The sequence below is a fragment of the Colossoma macropomum genome, unplaced genomic scaffold (genome assembly GCF_904425465.1).
Source record: "Colossoma macropomum unplaced genomic scaffold, Colossoma_macropomum, whole genome shotgun sequence".
Classification (NCBI taxonomy): domain Eukaryota; kingdom Metazoa; phylum Chordata; class Actinopteri; order Characiformes; family Serrasalmidae; genus Colossoma; species Colossoma macropomum.
In genome coordinates, this window is record NW_023494800.1 from 3,452,921 (window position 1) to 3,470,796 (window position 17,876).

A 17,876-nucleotide genomic window follows, 5' to 3' on the forward strand; every position below is an offset into this window, starting at 1 on the left:
AGAAAAGAGAACAAAAGTTAATTTAGCAGAAATGTAGCCACTGTGAAATAAACATTAGTAACATGCACACAATATGCTAACAAAGTGCATTTTTCTCTGCAAAATCATGAAGTTGTCATTATAACTAGAAAGCACTGGAGCTGGATTAGATTTATCAGAGTTTGTGTAATGTCTTTTGTTGGAATTTGACTGGCGAGCTGATATGGTTAAAGTATCTTTGTAATTTCCCAGAATTCTCACAGAATGCCCAGATTAAATGGTTATAGCTCAGATGTTCATGTTAGCATTACACTATTGGACACACTTAATAACAATAATAACACCCCACACGTCTGTGCCTATAATTACTGTCCGACTGTAAATACACACTTCAGATTCACACTGGATTAAAATCACTCCACAATTATTACTGTCAGACTGTAAAACTACACTCACTGCAGATTCATACTGGATTAAAATCGCTCCACAATTATTACTGTCAGACTGTAAAACTACACACACTGCAGATTCATACTGGATTAAAATCACTCCACAATTATTACCGTCAGACTGTAAAACTACACACTGCAGATTCATACTGGATTAAAATCGCTCCACAATTATTACCGTCAGACTGTAAAACTACACACTGCAGATTCATACTGGATTAAAATCTCTCCACAATTATTACAGTCAGACTGTAAAACTACACACACTGCAGATTCATACTGGATTAAAATCACTCCACAATTATTACCGTCAGACTGTAAAACAAACTGCAGATTCATGCTGGATTAAAATAACAGGTAAAACCTCTGGTAAAACTAATCCAGTTTGAACAGGACTTAATTCTCTCCTTTTTCCCCCCTTGAACTACATGCCACAAGAACAACATCTCTTTCTGCCTCGGCCCTGCTCAGATCAATGTCTTATTTTGCAGGAAACGTTCAGGACTTTGGATTAGCTGAGCAGAACTGAGGTGCCCTCGAGGTAATTGCCTCTGTGGCCACTGCGATTCCCCAAATGATCCGGCCTGCGCGAGGAAAAGCTGCAGGGTATTTTTAGGCAGCGGTGCAGGCCGGAGAGCCGTGTGCAGTGAAAGAGGCTTTAACACATGATCTCCTGGTCATTATCAGCCAAGGCCAGAGGGAGCACAACAAAACAAAGGGAAAAAAACGGATGAAGAGCATAGTGCAAGCATTCCCTCTAAATATAACAGCGTACTATGCAGCACGAGGGCAAGAAGGTATGGCAGTAACTGCAGAGCGTGTTTATGTGACCTCGGATGTTGCACAGCAGAGAGGATTCATTCAGAGCGTGGTTAGCTGCAGCTACTCTCAGAGAGAGTCGATCAGCAGCAAATGCACTATAATGACGGCACAATAGAAAAGTCCATGCCACAAACAACCACCGCCGTCTTCTAGTTCTGGAGCAGGGGAGATGCATTTGTTTCAAAACTGAAAGTGGAGCCAGAACCAGTTATTGCAAATGGAGGAGAATGCAAACATTGAATTTACATAATTTCCACATGAATAATTTTTTTTTTAGTCTATCTTGGCAATAATTGTGTTGATTTAATGAAACTTATTCATGCGGAAATTATGTCCACATGGGAATTAAGTAAATTCAGTGCATCAATTCAGTGCACGTAAAGTGACTTTGCAATAAAGCAGAACAGGGAGGCCTGTTTGTTTAACAATCATCCTGATGGGTCCTGGCGTGAGTATTTTGTGCTTTTACACACAATAGGCTTTTATATTCTGCTTTGTCTGCTTATCTATAAATGGAGTGACACCTACTGAGCAATTACTGATTCATTTAATGGTAATCATATTTTTTTATTTTATTTGTTCACTGTTTTTCTTGTGCTTTCAAGCTGTTTTTGTTTTCTCTTTTCCTCTGACAGCATCTTGAGCATCTCTCCCTTTGTGCTTTCCCGTACGGTGCCCACAATGCAATGCGATCTAGACGCCTGCGCAACCTTTTCCACCAGGACAAAGGAAAGATGAGACATGTATTCTTAAAACACAAACACCTCAGTTCCCAGCATTCACGAGGACGGACTAGGAAGTCAGACCAGGTCTATATAGAGTTAGACTGATTGTGGGTGTGTGATGACGTTTGCACTGAGATTAGACATTGTTAAGCAAGTAATAGTAAGTCATAATTATTTCTGCAGCGTTTTTAAAACAACTTCTGTTGCACCAAAGTAAAAATACTCAAAAGATATGTACACTGCAGATTCATACTGGATTATAATCACTCCACGATTATCAGACCGTAGAAACTACACACACTGCAGATTCATACTGGATTAAAATCGCTCCACAATTATTACTGTCAGACTGTAAAACTACACACACTGCAGATTCATACTGGATTAAAATCGCTCCACAATTATTACTGTCAGACTGTAAAACTACACACACTGCAGATTCATACTGGATTAAAATCGCTCCACAATTATTACTGTCAGACTGTAAAACTACACACTGCAGATTCATACTGGATTAAAATCGCTCCACAATTATTACTGTCAGACTGTAAAACTACACACACTGCAGATTCATACTGGATTAAAATCGCTCCACAATTATTACAGTCAGACTGTAAAACTACACACTGCAGATTCATACTGGATTAAAATCGCTCCACAATTATTACCGTCAGACTGTAAAACTACACACACTGCAGATTCATACTGGATTAAAATCGCTCCACAATTATTACCGTCAGACTGTAAAACTACACACACTGCAGATTCATACTGGATTAAAATCGCTCCACAATTATTACAGTCAGACTGTAAAACTACACACTGCAGATTCATACTGGATTAAAATCGCTCCACAATTAGGGACACATATAGTCCATAACAAAAGCACATTAAAGGAAAGGGGAAAAAACAAGTTAAAAAGGACGAGAAGACACCAGACAGGATAAATGGATTAACAAAACAATATAAAAACAAAGTGTACAGAGCAACATGAAGCTCTGCTTTCAGCCGTCTCTAAAAGCTAAACAATACAGGTGTATTTTAAGCGTAAGAATGCTAAGAAGGGTTATGATGGACATTTGCACCATTTGACATGAGTGTTGGCATGGCTGTATCAGGGGCACCAAAACTTTTTTCATAGGTGACAATATCAAAAAACCTGAGGACTGATTAGTCTTTAATAAAACTGTAGTCAATCATTTATTATTTAAACATGAAAAAACAAATAAATAGAACTATTACTTATTACTGTGCAACAAGTACGAATATTATCAGTACTGAGTTACTCAATCTTTAAATCATTTAGCTTTCATCTTAGATGTAGCTTATATGTATGTGTATAAAAACTACACACACTGCAGATTCATACTGGATTAAAATCGCTCCACAATTATTACCGTCAGACTGTAAAACTACACACACTGCAGATTCATACTGGATTAAAATCGCTCCACAATTATTACAGTCAGACTGTAAAACTACACACACTGCAGATTCATACTGGATTAAAATCGCTCCACAATTATTACCGTCAGACTGTAAAACTACACACACTGCAGATTCATACTGGATTAAAATCGCTCCACAATTATTACCGTCAGACTGTAAAACTACACACACTGCAGATTCATACTGGATTAAAATCACTCCACAATTATTACCGTCAGACTGTAAAACTACACACACTGCAGATTCATACTGGATTAAAATCGCTCCACAATTATTACCGTCAGACTGTAAAACTACACACACTGCAGATTCATACTGGATTAAAATCGCTCCACAATTATTACCGTCAGACTGTAAAACTACACACACTGCAGATTCATACTGGATTAAAATCACTCCACAATTATTACAGTCAGACTGTAAAACTACACACACTGCAGATTCATACTGGATTAAAATCACTCCACAATTATTACAGTCAGACTGTAAAACTACACACACTGCAGATTCATACCTGATTAAAATCACTCCATTACTACTGCCAAACTGTAGTATAGAGCTATAGACAAACCACTTATCGTTCCCTAAAGAACCAGAAAGTGCAACGAAGTTTAAAAAAAATCTCATATGTGATCCAAATTTAAAAGTTATACACCAATTCAAGGGTTCTTTCTAAAGCAATTACATTATGTGGAGGTTCTTTAAACTGTGCAAAAGATCTTTACATTCACATACAGCCACATACAAGTTTGGGCCAAAATATATGTTGTTGTTGATTTTCTAAGTGTAAGTTAACACACCCTCTACAGAGAACACACTTCTGTACACTATGACAACGCACAATGGATGTAATATACTCGGGGGGGGGATAAGACATAAAATGAGGCCTTTGTTTTTTATATGTACCATTTTATTTTTTTATCAATATGTTAAACATAAATAAACAGAAAATGCACTATATTGTGCAAACACTTAAGTCTGTTGCTAGAAGAAGATTTTAGCTAAACATGTAAACTGACTAGTGGTGTTCAAACATTTGGATTTACAAAAGACGGTTCTCCAAAGAATCATCCATTAAGAGAACCAAGAGTGGCTCCTCTCTGGCAGATGTCTTCAAGTCTGGACCTTGAATCCAGTTTCTAATCCTGTATATTGTAATCACTCTTCATGATCGACAACCTACACTTCAAAATAATATGGTTCTTCAAGGGTTCTTTAGTAAAGACAATGATTCTATATAGAACCATGAACACTCAAAGAACCATTTGCGTGCTTTACATGGTGAAAAGGTTCTTCAGACTGAGGGGGAATGTGTTGTATAGGGTTCTATACAGAAGCTTTCTGAAAATGGTTCTATATAGCACCAAAAAGGGTTCTACTATTGAGATGATGTCAAGCTTGTAACAATATGCTGTATAGTGCTATATAGAACACATTCTCCATCAATCGGAAGAACCATTTCACCATGCAAACGACTCCTTTGAGTGTTTATGGTTCTAGATAGAACCATTGTCTTTACTAAATAACCCTTGAAGAACCATTTGCATGCTTGTACCAATACCAGAACACTTGTTGGCGCTATATAGAACACATGCTCCATCAATCCAAAGAACCATTTCACCAAGCAAACAACTATTTAAGCATGCTAATGGTTCTTTGAGTGTTTATGGTTCTAGATAGAACCATTGTCTTTACTAAATAACCCTTGAAGAACCATATGCATGCTTGTAACAATATCAGAACCCCTTCTGGTGCTATATAGAATACTTTCTCCATTAATCTGAAGAACCATTTCACCATGCAAACAACTATTTAAGCATGCAAAGGGTTCTTTGAGTGTTCATGGTTCCATATAGAACCACTGTCTTTACTGAAGAACCCTTGAAGAACCATCTTTTTAAGAGTGTAGTGTCACACCTACCAATTATTACAAAATTCAGGGCCACAAACTGGATTCCATGTCTGGATTTGAAGACCTCTGTTCTATGTCACTGTGCAAAGAACCCCTTATTTTTAAGAGGGTCGCCAAGCTGTACTGTAGGCTGTGATTTAAGCGTGTAGAGAGGTGAATTAGGATGTTTAAAATGGTTTGTTGGGGTATCAATAATTAAAGCAGGTCCTGTTACAGCCTAAAGCAGAGTGAGGAAGCAGAACCCAGTCTGCAGGAACAATAACACAGCATGAAAACTCCAGCTGCCTGATGTGTGCAGCCTAAACGTAATGACAGGATGATAGAGTGAGAACCGTAACGCTGCAGCAGCTATGCACCCCCACACACACGGCTTAAGATTTGATTTGATTACCTCTCTGAATTAAGTATGCACAACTGAGGCCGGGCACGATCAATATAAATCAGGTTAAGTACGCGATTGAGTACAAAACTATTATGTAAGAGGAAACTCCAACAGAGGGTGCAAATAAACACAGGCTCGCCATCCGGTGTGCGCGGTAGAGCCTTCTGTGCACGGCAGAGGGGAACACTCAGGACCTTACAGGCCTTCAGTTTTATTCAGTACTGGAAACTTGCATGTGTTCTAATACTCTACAAGTCCTGCTCTAATTTCAGTGTTCAGTTTTGGAAACAAAAGAGTTGAATTCTTGAAATGCCCAACAGAAAATTGTCCAATTTAGTAGACACAACCAGGTCAGCTCTCTCACTGGTTAGGACTTCAGGAGTTGGACTGAAGGCCTAACATGTTAGATTAACTACTGACATAATTAGCAAGTGACAGAGGAATCAACCAATCATGCTTTGATTTACAATGAGGTCATTCTCATGAACAAATACGCAATTTTTTTTTTTTTGGATATACAAACAACGCCTGGTTAAATGGTTAAAAATAATCCGAATTGATTTTTATTAACATTTTCCAACTTAAGTGACCAACTTACCACAACACAGTAAGATTTGAAGATAAATTTTCAAATAACTTTTATTACTAGTGTTTTTTTTTCATAATCTGTAAACTTTTATCAAACTAAGAGTTTTAAAGCCAATTATTAAAGCATATATACTTTACAAAATATAGTGTTTTGCTATTTCATCTTGTTACTGCAACCATTCAGATTTTTCTTTTTACTTGTGTGACAAACATTTTGTTGTTTTGGTTCAGTTTCTCAGACATTTTTTTGTTTAAAAAAAGCAAAAAAGTGATAAAAATGGGCAATGAGAAATAGATAGGTGGACACACTGTGGTAATGACAATTAGGGTAAAAAAACTTTACAATTTAACATTTTGCTGTACCTTACAGATTTACTAATTATATGAATATTGTTCATCTGCATATTAATATTGACACTAATATTTATGGACGTGGTTTGGGGCAGTTTTGTGAGTATGACTCAACGGGTGAAACAGTGAGAAAAAAACATTCTAGGTCTACAAACGTCACTGTTGTAGTCTAAGCAGGTTTGGGTTAGTTGTTAGGAATGGAAAACAGCGGCGTCAGCTCTATACAGGACTCTTTACTGAAAGAGTCACTGTAACACTGATACATACGAGCTCAAATATATGTTAATATCTTTTACAAGCTTCAAATGTCCACATTCAGACTATACTCATAGAGTCCCATAAGAAATTAACATTATAGTCAAAGTAACTGGTAACACTTTAGTCCACTTTCGATGCTTTGTTACATTAAATTCAACTAAATATCTACTAAACTGACCATAATTTTCTTTAACTCTAAACCTGCTCTAATCCTATCCCTAACATTAACCTCAACCCAAAACCTAAACCAAACCCTCACTGTTGTCCTAGCCCTAACCCTGGTCCAAATCCTAACTCTGACCTCACTGTTTAGAATCAAAGGCCTAGCTCCAATAGTCATGCTTCTCCACTGGTGTATAATGTGTTTATATTGTCCATTCTTTGTCAGACACACAAAACACCGTTTAATCTATTTTGTCAGAAAAGAAAAGACACATCAGAGCTATTAAACCAGCGAGATTCAAACAAATGGGCAAGGCACTCAAAACAAAACAGGCCGGTGAGGCAGACAGACATTTAGAGTGTCTGTGCAGAGAGGATGCTTAAAAAGACCAAGTCCCTCATGCACTACAAACCCACCCAGCATGGCCCTCTCATAGCTCTGCTGGGCTAAATATTTGATAGAGAGAAATGCACACCGATACGTCCACATTCAGCATGTATAATTCATGCTCCAAAGCAGAAGCACTGCAGAGGGAATGTGCTCAGGCTGCTGTCTGCGGTACTGAAGCGAGTCACACTGTGCATTCACACCAAAACCGCTGGGAGAAACCCCTGTTTCCCCTGCCATTGATTCCTCTCCCTTTTAATGCTGTTCGTCTTCATCTTCAACACGAGCCAAGAAGGCCTGTATAGGTTTGTATAGTAAAGGCTTCAAGATATGGACAGAATACCACTACTGTATTTTGCTACATACTGCAGTTGTGATATGGCTCGCAATATATCAAAAAGGGATAGTGAATCAATAATAAGTCATGCTTAATGATTCTGACTTATTTGGATTACATGAATGCCTCGATTCATCAATACGCCCACAGAAACTCATCTGACGCCGTGATTGGTCGGGATGCTCACAGCACACAGTAAAAAGCTTTAAAATTGTCTTGTTTACATATTGCGGCCTTCTGCCATGTCAGTATTGCAAAGGTAAATATCGCAATAACAATAAACAAATGACGTATCATGCAGGCTTACCAGTTGCACCATAACATAACATGCATAGTCCCGTGCAAAAGTTTGGGCACCCCTGGTCTAATGACATGTTTGTGTTGATTTTCTACGTGAAAATAGATTAACACACATCATCTACAGAGAACACACTTAAAGGGCACATATCATGTATTTTTTATGATAAGAGAGTTTGATGTAGCGTGTAAAGATTGTTTAAGTTTCAAATCATACCACACAATGTTTTAGTCAATACAGTCCATACATGTAAACGGAGCTGCAACAACAGCCTGTTTCTATTTCACTGTTTTTGTGATGTCACAAAACCCAAAATATGTACATGTATCCACCTGTCCAGCCTACAACAGATCACATTTACAGTGAAGTTATAAGGAGCGATTCATGCTGGACTGCTTTTTAACAAGGGCTGCCAATCAGAAGAGAGCTCATTTACATATAACGGTCTTAAAGGCACAGTTACAGAAACAGCCTGTTTAATTGTAAAGGATAAAAGGAGAGTAAATGGTAATGTAAAAATGAATTATGACTGTTTTTTTGCACACAAATCCATGCAAATTTTATAAATGGAATGATCTAAGTTATAACCTGTGCCCTTTAAACATGGCATTTTTCTTTTGTGCACAATTTTTATTCATTTCACACTGGAAACATGTAAAACATAAAATATAAAATGTGCCATAACTTTTGCACAGGCCACATTTTATGCTTTATTTTCCCCCAATATGTTAAATTTAGCGAATAAACAGTAACTGTGCATTAAAAGTCTCTGTGGAGGATGCATTGACTCATTTTCACTTATTAAAATCAACTAAATGTAATTTGACCGGGGTGCCCAAGCTTTTGGCACATGGCTGTAAGTTCACATTATTTTTTAATTTTACAGTCTCAGCAGAGAAGGTTCTATATAGTACTAAAAAGGTTCCATGGCTTGTAGCAATAGCAGAACTTTACAGAACTGTGGTGCTATATGGTACCAATTGTAAACGGTCCTTTAAAGAATTATAAACAACAATACAATTTTCCATGCAAATAATTAACCATGCAAAGAACCATTTAACATTCAAATTGTTATTTAAACGTTTCACAGTTCTATAGACTACCATTACCTTTAAGAAAGAACCACTGAAGAACCAATCCTAAAGGGTTCTTAAGAGTGTATTCAGAATGAACTTCTAATAAAGCAATATCTAGAATGATGTTCAAATCCAATTAATTTCCATTACTCTACAACTCTAGCAGGATGCTTTAAAAAGAAGAATGTGAGAACGTGTCCAGAACACACACACACACACACACACACACACACACACACACACACACACACACACACACATATATATATCGCTGCTGTCGGAGCAAAACTTTGTATCTCCATTTTTTTGTTTTTCAGTTTTTGAAAATGCCTGTTAGTCTTTACATTGTGTATAAATTTCATGATGAATGGACCAAAAAAACCAGCCCAAAATGACTTGAAAAAAGTCTGGTTCCATTGACTTACATTAAAAGTAAAGTATGTTTTTTCCTTCTCCTGTAAAGTTACCATTTTGGAGATGGAGAAGTTTTTCTTCCGACAACAGCGTTATATATATATATATATATATATATATATATATATATATATATATATATATATATAGATGCATAGATACATAGAGATAGATAGGTACATGTGTGTGTCTGTGTGTTATGTATAAAGATGTTTTAATAAAATGAATATCTAGAATTACCTTTTAAAAAGCAGTATCGACAATGAAGTTCTAATAACACCATATCTAGAATGATGTCCTAATCGAATTCATTTCCAGAATCAAATTCTAATGTAATATATATCAAGAATGTGGTGAAATGTCAGGTAGATAACTTATCAAGAAATCACTATAAACAACTGCAGTATATTATTTATCATTTAATATCTTAAAATACTTATTGCTGTCTAGCTTATAGTGTTTCAATCTACACTGTATAAGTCATTCTTAAATAAAATAACATTGTTAATATTGTTAATATGACAGTGCCCTCCTGTGCTGTACGACATTTTAGTGCCTGTCTTGGTCGGTAGATGGCAGTATTCACCAACTTCTCTCTGTGTAAACATGCATCGCTGTAACAGAGTAATCTGAGTGTCCAGAGCCATTCTGCTCGAGGCGCCCATTACAGACGGTCATTTTCGTAACACATACACGCTCATTTGTAATAATTTACACCCACAGCTTCACTGCTGATGGCTTATATCCTGTGTTGAGTCTGAAGATGCTCTGCTGGGACAACAACCCTGCAAATACCAGCTGATTTATGCCTTTCTGTCTGATTCTTAAGCAGCCTCTGTTATATTATATCAAAGTGCATTACTTACAGTTAAACGCAGCGCCGCGTTAAAGTCTTAGGCGCGTTAGTACATCGTTTAAAGGGCCCATATCACGGAAAAATACATTTCCTCGCTTTCCTGCTTTGAATTCAGTGTTTTTGTGATGTCACAAGAACAACTTTACATATATACATGCCTAATTGGCTGGCAGTAGTTTAGCCCCGCCCACTCATTTTGAAGTTATAAGGATTGTGTTTCAGCCTGGACTGCTTTTTTAGCAAGGCACAGTACAGGTCAGCCAATCAGAACAGAGCTCATTTGCATACATCAGCCCTAAAGGTACAGTCTGTGTCTAAGGGATAAAGGGAGGTTGAAAAATGGCCATGTAAAAATGAACTATGACCATTTTTGGTGCATAAAACCACACAACACTGTACGACATTAGAATACATCCAAATAAACACAAATACAGTAGAAAAGTAACACGAAAAAAGGAGTTGATATCTTTTAAGCTGGTTTTATTCCAATATTAATGTGTTTTTCAAGGCAAATAAACACTTACTGTCCAATTAAAAAGTCTAACAAATGCTCGTTTACGCTTTATCTATGGAATTAAGGTTTTAATTGCAATAGATAAAGCTGAATGAGCTTATTATTTCTCTAAATCACGGTAAGCGTTGTTAATTATCTCACCCGGAGAGACAAATCTGATAAGAGCAGCTTCTCTTACTGCAGGTCCCTGCCTTCTTATTTACTGCTCCAGAGCAGAACATCAGCTTTGGTGGGTCGGATGCGTGAACCGTAACAGAGAGCATTCAGATACAAATACAAACAAAGCTGACGAAAAACAAAGAACCTGGAACCTCAAGCTCTGAGCTTTCTGTCACAAATAAAGAAGTGAGCTACCGAATATACAGACAGTCGGAGGAGTGTCTCCCCTTAAAGCTGGAGCTGTCCTGCTCTTTATAATAGCAGCAAATGAGTGATTGCAGGAGGTAAACAGGAAGTTCATTTCACGTCATGGACAATAATGAATAAGTAACGACATTAATAAATAATGAGTAATGGCCAGATTTGACCATGTCAGCCCAGACAAAGGCAGATTAAAGGCCCACTGTCCCTTCCGCTTGTTGTAAATTGAAATAAACTCTCTTTTTAAACCTGATAATAAAAAGTCAGAAACGTGAATTATTCATATTTTATTGCAGAATACAAATTACTCATGTCTGTATATATATTTTTGTCATTTTTTTAGCATTCATATGGTTAAAGAAAGGTAAATACAGTGTATATACATATATATGTCATACATGTATTTATGTATGTGTATACTTACATAATTATACTTATATAATTATATTCTACAAAATATATCCTAATGCTTGAGCCATAAGCTAACATGCTAATCCCACATAAATATCAATATGAATGTATGTTAGTCATACTTTTATATTACCATATATGCATACACTGTAAAATATTAACATATAATATATATATATATATATATATATATATATATATATATATATATATATATATATATATATTTGTATATAGTAGTGTCACATATATAGTCATTTTTCTGTTTGCTGAGTTTATTATTGTGATCAAGTCAAAAACGTGCTAAAATTTTTGCACAGGCCACGTTTAATATTTCATTTTTCTTCCTCAATACAATAAATTCAGTAAATAAACAGTAAGTGTGTATTAAATGTGCAGAAGTGTGTCTCTGTAGAAGACGTGTTCACTTATTTTCTTTCTTCAATACATTTTTCATTACAGCAAAAATGAGTACCTGTAAATTTGCCTGACATTAATATGTTAATATTTCCAATTTCACTCTATTTGAGCATTCAACATATATAATATATAAACACAACAAATGCAACATATAAAAACAAAAGCTGGGTGGAAATTTCATAAAGCAGGAAATTCCTTCATATCAGTAGAATATTTAAGCCTCAACACCAACATTAACAATTTTTTGGTTTACTTTATTCATCTCTCAAACTTACTAATGCAAACATACACTCTTGAAAAAAGATGGTTCTTCAAGGGTTCTTCAGTAAAGACAATGGTTCTATACAGCACCAAAAAGGGTTCAGCTATTGTCATGACGCCAAGCTTGTATACAACAGCAGAACCTTTAATGTGCTGCACAGAACGCTTTTCAAAAAGGTTCCACATAGAACCATATACAACACGTTCTCCATCAATCTGAAGAACCATTTCACCATGGGAGGAACCACTTAAGCATGCAAATGGATCTTTAAATGTTCATGGTTCTATATACTAAAGAACCCTTAATGAACCATCTTTCTAATGTACTATTTGCATTTGCATCTAATGTACTACTTACATTATGGTTCAGATCAGCTTAATAACAACACAGAAGGCTGAACAAAGACACACCTCACCACCCTGGTCCAACAAATTTCTCTGCCACCATTTAAAACCTGCTTACTGCAGTGAGACTAAACCCTGCACGCGCACACAGACCCGTCCACACAGAAACGGTTCTGTCCCAGCTGGATCTCAGAGTGCATTACACTGAGGCCAGAAAGCAATATAATTACAATTATTCAAATGGGACGTACCGTTTCCACGGTGGGAAGCGGGGGGAGGGGGTGTCAACTTTGGGGTTTTCTCTAAAAGGGTAAGGTTAAATCAATCCGATCAATACCGCAGGGCTTCCCTGGCCTTTCATCAAATGAGTAAGAGCTCCTCTCCCGGTGTATCTTTCTTCTCTGGCGAATGTAAATCAATGTTATGCGTCTACATGGCTGTGCTTTTGGAGTCCGGTCTGCGATTATGGACAATAGCCTCGCCAAAGTCCAGCGAAACCACCACCAGTCTGTGTCCCAGTGTTGCCCCGTAGGCCCAAACAGACTAAGACGGATTAATTTGTAGTCCGTATGACTCGAGTAATTAATAACAGACTCGAGGCACAATGTGTTTCATTTCACAATCTGTTTAAATCCCATAACAATGGCAGGAAAAGAGATCAATATTCCAATAACAGATGCACAGCAGCCTACAGCTATAGTGGCACGATACGGCCACATTTACCAAATATTACAATGACAAATCTGGCAGATATTACCAGAAATGGTGCCAACCTATTGCTGTTATTGACATAATGATACGATCATTATAATATACTATTATAATCGTTGTAATATGTTGTACCATGGAATGAAACACAATGATGTCCAGACCCTTTTAAACTGTAATAATACCGATGACTGTGTACCAGTGGATGTAAGCAGCTCTACTGCTACAGTTTCCTTGCTGTCTCCATAACAACACAGTTGTGCGGGTGATAATTTCATATTTATTTAAAGGGCCCATATCTTTTTTCTCACTTCGTGAAATAAGGGTTTGATGTAGTATGTAAACATTGTTAAACATACCATCCACTGCCTGGTCCATAAGCTGTGAAAACAGCCTGTTTTGACTTTACTGTTTTTGTGATGTCATTAAAACCAACACATTTACATATATCTGTGTATCGATTCAGCTTACTGCAGTTTAACCCCGCCCACTCACACTGAAGTTATAAGGAGTGTTTCAGCCTGCACTGCTTTTTGAGTCAAACAGAAAACAGGACAGCCAATCAGAACAGAGCTCCTTTGCATGTGTCAGTTTCAAAGGTACAGGAACAAAAACAACATGTTTAATTCTAAGGGATAAAAAGAGGTCAGAAAAAATAGATATTAACTGTTTTCGCTACATAAAACATACAAATGCGGTGGACTTTAGGGGAAAAGATCAAATCCAGGAAAAATTTAGAATATGGGCCCTTTAAACTGTAGTTGATTCAAAAAACATTCAATAACAAATCTATCAATATAATATCTGTAGTGAAATGATTTCAGCATGTATTAGCACTGTTTGAACATTTTCAGTATATTTTAATAGTCTTTTTTTAACACCTTAACAAGTCATGGGCCGCCAGCAGGCCCAAAGTTTTGTTACATGCTTCTATCACCTAAGAATAGCTCCATTAGTTTGCATTGAAGTCCCTGTAGTTACTGAATAATAAGCCCTTGTATGAAGTAAACCTGGATTGTTGAGGGGTTTATAATTGATACTACAAACTGTGATAATTTACATCACTGACATCATGATAGAAAATATTCATCATCCCAGCCCTGAAGATACATAGTCATGCAAGAGATCACAAAATTAGTCTCTTTTCCTCTAATTCCACTGATGATCAGGAGAACATCCATTACAAATAGGAAGTTACAGTTTATGTCTAAATGCTCGTCTTTGTCCACACAATTTATATCCCAATCCAGTATTTGGATCTAAATCTAGTACTAATTCAAAGCTTTTTTGTGTCAGAATAAATTTTATATGCCATAATAATTTCTTTCTCATACATGGGCTCATTTTTAAAAAGCCCATCCTACATATTTCTTTCTGTTTTTTTAAAAATCTGGTTTATGTCCCAAAAACATTCATAATTCATTTCTACATGACCATTTTCTTACTGTGCCTTTAAGACTGATATGTAAATGAGCTCTGTTCTGATTTCCTTGTAGTGTTCTTCATTCAAAAAGCAGTCCAGGGCTGAAACACTCAGTAAGGGTGGGGCTAATCTGCTGTAGGCTGAATGAGTTTTTGTAACAGCACAAAAAAACAACAAATTCTAAACAGGCTGTTTTCTGCAGCTTAGTTTTCACTGGAAAGTGAAAGGTATGTTTGGAAAATGTAACAGTTATTACATTTATTGGCCCTGTAACTATTTTATTTCAAAATGGATACTTGCTATACGTGGTGTCACTGCATACTGATGCACACCACACGGTCCACATGCTTTGCAATGGCCTTCAAACCAATCTATGACAGAAAGAGACACTAACGCAAAGTTTCCACAGTTTCATCAGCATGAAACACCCTGGTTACAGAGGGACGCGATGCTTTAGTGAAGCCGTTATTGTTCTGAATTATACATGTAGGTGCAGTCTGACTGTCACGCACTGGGAAAGCTTGGCTCCTCCATTTGTTTGCTGTGGGCTCAGATACGCTTAATGTTTGGCGCAGAGACTGATCACGGAGACAGAGAGCTCGGAGCAGAGTGTTATTTCAAACTCACGGCAAATTACCAGAAAAATAAACCTTCCTCTGCAATCTCGGCCCAAACCGCCTGCAAAATGGCCTAAATGCAAAGCAACTGCTGACGAATGATGCTTAATGTGATCCAGACGAAGTGCGCGGAATGAGTGTAAGTGATGTGGAGTGCAGGGTGGTGTGATCATTTATGGTAACTCTATTTGTGTCTGATTGGATTCTAATTGTGATGGCTTGGTGTTATGGGGTGATACAGCAATTGGTGGGTGGGGGTGGTCTGTGGGGGGGTTGGGGAGGTCCTACACTGATATTTTGTGATAAATATTGTATATATATTTCTATGTTGTCACAAAATTTACCCTGATAAGCTATTCCAAATAACTCTAGCAGTGAAAAGGGGATCGTTTAAAGAGGGAAAAAAAGGGGAATTCCACCTTTTTTCCAAAAAGTCTGCATAATTAAGTGATTAAGATGTGAACAGAGTCGTTCAGAGTGGTTTGGTGTGAAATGTTCTGTTCTAGAGAAACTTACCGAGTCAGAACTGTTCACAGTGGTGGTTACAGTGGTGTCTCTTTATTATTGTTTCTTATTCTTTATTCTATTTATGGTATTTGTCCTGTAGTTAAATGCTTGTTAATGCTCTGCGTGATTGTCTGGTTTGTTCAGTGTGTTACACATGTGTGACTCACCAAGACTAATTCCTTGTATGTGGGGAAATAAAGCGATTCTGATTCTGATAGGAACCAGACGTCTGAATTTAATAGCTCTGAAAATGGTTATGAATGAGCTGCCTGATGTCTGAGACACTGTTTTATGATAGTTTTGACCTAAAACATATTTTTAGACACATTCATGGTGGAGGGGTACTGCAGGCTGTTGTGAGTCAAAATAGATTTTTTTTCCCGATTTATCAATATTTTACCATCATGAATATTCCATATAAACTCAGGGCACATGTAGGTTCACTGGTGGTTTTTGGATAGTAAATAAAATGTCTATATTTGTGTTGTAGTCATGGCGACCCCTGGTTCCTATCACCACCACTGTAAAGAAATATATATAGATTGTAGGTTGATTATATATATATATATACATGCAAAAGTTTATTATGCTCTATTTATTTTATTATTTTGGCACTAAAATTAAAACCTAAAATATAAAATGTGCTGTAGAAAATCAACAGAATGTGTCATATGTTTGTTGAATCATGGTCACAGCACACAATAAAACCCTCAGTGATTGGTTAGATTTGCATACTGAAACATTTACATATTGTGTGATATCAGTATTGCGAAGGCAGGTGTCGTGATTAACGATTAAGGAATGGTACATTGCGCAGCCTGACTGTATGAGAGAGGGATGTGTGGGAGTGATCTGTGTTAGGTGGGATGGAGGAGGGGGGATCCAGATCAATATTTCACCACAAAACATGAGCAGCAATGATGTTTCCTTCTGTTGAGTGAAACCTCCACATAACAGACCAGAGGCAGACAGAGCGGCCAGCGCACCTCTGCTGGAATACAGGTCAGAGTAGATGAGTACACAGAGACTCTGCTCTCAGACTGCTGGACGGGAGAGCGTCCGCGTGCCCTTGGCTCTGCTCGTACATTTCACAGCACTGCCATCTGATTGGGACAAGCGCTCTCGAGGCGCTCTGTGAGAGAGCGAGCGTGTCTGCGCGAGGGAGGGAGTAAAAGGACTTGGTAAATGCATTATGTTACAGCCTTGCACTTAGCTGTGTCATTCTGTGCATATGCGGATGTTCTTAATGTGCAGGCCAGGCACTTGAGACAAAGAGAGAGAGAGAGAGCGAGGGGGGGATGGAAAGGGAGGCCAGAAAACAGAATAAAAGAACTAGATAGAAAAGAGTACACCCATTCATAAATTAAAAAAATGGGTTCTTCAAGGGTTCTGTAATAAAATATGGAACCATCCGAATCCAAAGAAACATCCGAATGCATTAACGATGCATTAGTTACATCTTCTCTTTCAAGTGTTCTTTAGTAAACCTTACGTTCTAGATAGAACCATCTGCATGCTTAGTTCTTTGCATGGTGAAATGGTTCTTTAGACGGAGAATGTGTTGTATATTTTTGGAAATAGTTCTGTATAGCACCAAAAAGAGTTCTGCTATTGTCATGCTATGTAGAACCATTTTCAAAAAGATTCTATATAGAACCATATAACCAAACACATCCTCTATCAATCTGAAGAACCATTTCACCATGTAAAGAACCATTTAAGCTTGCAAATGGTTCTATATGGAACTCATGGTTCTAAACAGAACCACTGCATTTACTAAAGAACCCTTGAAGGACCATTTTTTTTAAGTGTACAGTTATTTAAAGCATTATTTAACTATTTAAAAAATGCTTCTTTTTGCAGT

At 37.1% G+C, this 17,876-nt stretch overlaps 1 protein-coding gene across 2 annotated transcripts in view; it reads right to left on the bottom strand.

Moving 5' to 3' along the window:
* onecut2 (one cut homeobox 2) overlaps positions 1-17,876 on the bottom strand; it is a 43,707-nt gene that overhangs the window by 11,784 nt on the left and 14,047 nt on the right. The gene's annotated exons all lie outside the window — the stretch shown is intronic.